Genomic DNA, 3,021 nt, shown 5'->3' with positions numbered 1-3,021 from the left:
CCTGTGTTAGTTTGCAGTCTTCAATCTATTGAGTTATTGCTTACACAACAGGGGCCCTGGCTAGTGGGAAGGGAGGAAAAGGGCAGGTGTTGCATCTCCTGCGCTCGCTATTGGAAATGGGCAATTAGTACAAAAATCGGGTTTGCGATTTATATTAAAATAAATCGTTCACGGGATGTGGGCATCGCTGGCAAGGCCGGCATTTATTGCCCGTCCCCAATCGCCCTCGAGAAGGTGGGTTGTGAGCCGCCTTCTTGAACCGCTGCAGTCCGTGTGGTGAAGGTGCTCCCACAGTGCTGTTTGGGAGGGAGTTCCAGGATTGTGACCCAGCGACGATGAAGGAACGGCGATGGGCGCTTTTCATTTGAACTCTTTGGGAGAATTAAATTGTCATAGAGGGACAAACTACATCGGATTACACAGGATTACACCGGATATACGACACAGAAACAGGCCATTCGGCCCAACCAGTCCATGCCGGAGTTTATGCCCCACTCGAGCCTCCTCCTGTCTTTCCTCATCTAACTCTATCAGCATAACCCTCTATTCCCTTCTCCCCCATATGTTTGTCCAGCCTCCCCTTAAATGCATCGATACTATTCGCCTCAACCCCTCCCTGTGGCAGCGAGTTCCACATTCTCACCGCTCTCTGGGTAAAGAAGTTTCTCTTGAATTCCCCATTGGATTTCTTGGTGACTATCTTATATTGATGGCCTCTATGCTCTTCCCCACAAGTGGAAACATTCTCTCTGTATCCACTCTATCAAAACCTTTCATCATTTTAAAGAACTCTATTAGGTCACCCCTCAGCCTTCTATTTTCAAGAGAAAAGAAACCCAGCCTGTTCATCCTTTGCTGATATGTACACCCTCGCATTTCTGGTATCATCCTTGTAAATCCTCTCTGCACCCTCTCCAGTGCCTCTGTATCCTGTTTATAATATGGCGACCAGAACTGTACGCAGTGCTCCAAGTGTGGTCTAACCACGGCTCGATACAGGTTTAGCATAACTTCCCTACTTTTCAATTCTGTACTTCTAGATTCAAAAACCCTAGTTCTTGGTTTGCCTTTTTATGGCCTTGCTCACCTGTGTCACAACTTTTATCGATTTGTGTATTTGTATCCGAGATCCCTTTGTTCCTCTACCCCACCCAGACTCACACCCTCCCAGAAATTAGTGACCTCCCTATTCTTCCTATCAAAATGTAATACCTCGCATTTATCGGTGTTGAACTTCATTTGCTAATTATATGCCCATTCTGCAAGTTTATTAATGTCCCCCTGTAATTTGTTGCAGTCCTCCCCAGTATTGACAATCCCCCCCAAATTGACGCCATCCGCAAATATAGAAATTGTGTTTTTGATTCCAAAGTCTAAATCATTAATGTAAATTGTGGCCCCATCCTTGTAAATCTTCTCTGCACCCTCTCCAGTGCCTCTATACCCTTTTATAATATGGCGACCAGAACTGCACACAGTGCTGTGGTCTCATCATCATCATCATAGGCAGTCCCTCGGAATCGAGGAAGACTTGCTTCCATTCTAAAACATGAGTCCTTAGGTGGCTGAACAGTCCAATACGAGAACCACAGTCCCTGTCACAGGTGGGACAGACAGTGGTTGAGGGAAAGGGTGGGTGGGACTGGTTTGCCGCACGCTCCTTCCGCTGCCTGCGCTTGCTTTCTGCACGCTCTCGGCGACGAGACTCGAGGTGCTCAGCGCCCTCCCGGATGCACTTCCTCCACTTGGGGCGGACTGGTCTTTGGCCCAGGGACTCCCAGGTGATCAGTGGGGGATGTTGCACTTTATCAAGGGAGGCTTTGAGGGTGGTCGAGGACGCTAATGTTGGTGCGTCTGTCCTCTCGGGGGATTTGTAGGATCTTGCGGAGACATCGTTGGTGGTATTTCTCCAGCGTCTTGAGGTGTCTGCTGTACATGATCCATGTCTCTGAGCCATACAGGAGGGCGGGTATCACTACAGCCCTGTAGGCCATGAGCTTGGTCTAACCAAGGTTCGATACAGGTTTAGCACAGCTTCCCTACTTTTCAATTCTATCCCACGAGAAATAAACCTGAGTGCTTGATTTGCCTTTTTTTAATGGTCTACAATTACGTTGGTCAAAAGTTGCCCTTTTTCTTTGTCACCTTTGAACCGCCCGACACCTTAATACCGTGAGTTTGGAATACCCAGCCTGTCTCTGAGCTATTTGGCAAGTGCGGCACTCTGAAATCTCACTGAGCCTTCATGCTACAGTTGGTTTGGGATGTGGAGACAGTTGCTAAGCGACAGCACCACGTCACCGGAGGTTCTGGGCCCTATAGGGAAAGCAGGAAAATCAGTTTAATTTTCATTGTGAACATATGAAGCTGCTCGTCTCTCTCTCTCTCTCTCTCTCTCTCTCTCTCTGTCTCTCCGCCTTCTGACAATCCTCAGTGCAAAGAGGCCAGGGAGTGCGAGACTGGGCGGCGACACTGTTGTGGATGGGTGGAGGTTCAATCCTTTGAGTGATTTCGACCCGGGGAGCATGAGAGAGAGAGAGAGAGAGCGAGCGCCTTTGTCCTGGTCTATCTATAGAAGCAGCTTCGGTAAGCAACGCATCTCATTCATCTTGCGCACGGTGTGTAAACAGCGCATGCAACAATTGTCCCTTGCCGAATTGAAAGGTGTGTTTCGCAGTCGGGAGGTCCCTGGCTTCTTGGTGGGACCGACGCGCGGAGACGATTCTAACACCCGGTGTATCCATCATTTCGTGACTTGTCCCACCTCCAGGGCTTGTTTTAATTCTCTCTCTCTCATCTCCCCGCCCCCCTCCCCCTTCTTTCTCCTTGACAGAGTCCACGGGAGAGTGAGGAAACAAGAACCTGCTGCGTTGGAGGGGAGCCCCAGAAGGAGGGGATCTTCTGCCTGCGGAGGAGACGGAGGAGGAGGAGGAGGACGAGAACGGGGGAAGGGGGTGGGGGGGGGGGGGGAAGGGAGAGAAACGGACGGCAAGACACAGCGCCCGTACACCGGCCAGGATT

The sequence above is a fragment of the Pristiophorus japonicus genome, chromosome 20, assembly GCF_044704955.1.
Source record: "Pristiophorus japonicus isolate sPriJap1 chromosome 20, sPriJap1.hap1, whole genome shotgun sequence".
In the NCBI taxonomy this organism is placed as follows: domain Eukaryota; kingdom Metazoa; phylum Chordata; class Chondrichthyes; family Pristiophoridae; genus Pristiophorus; species Pristiophorus japonicus.
Note: the sequence above shows the minus strand (reverse complement) of the source record.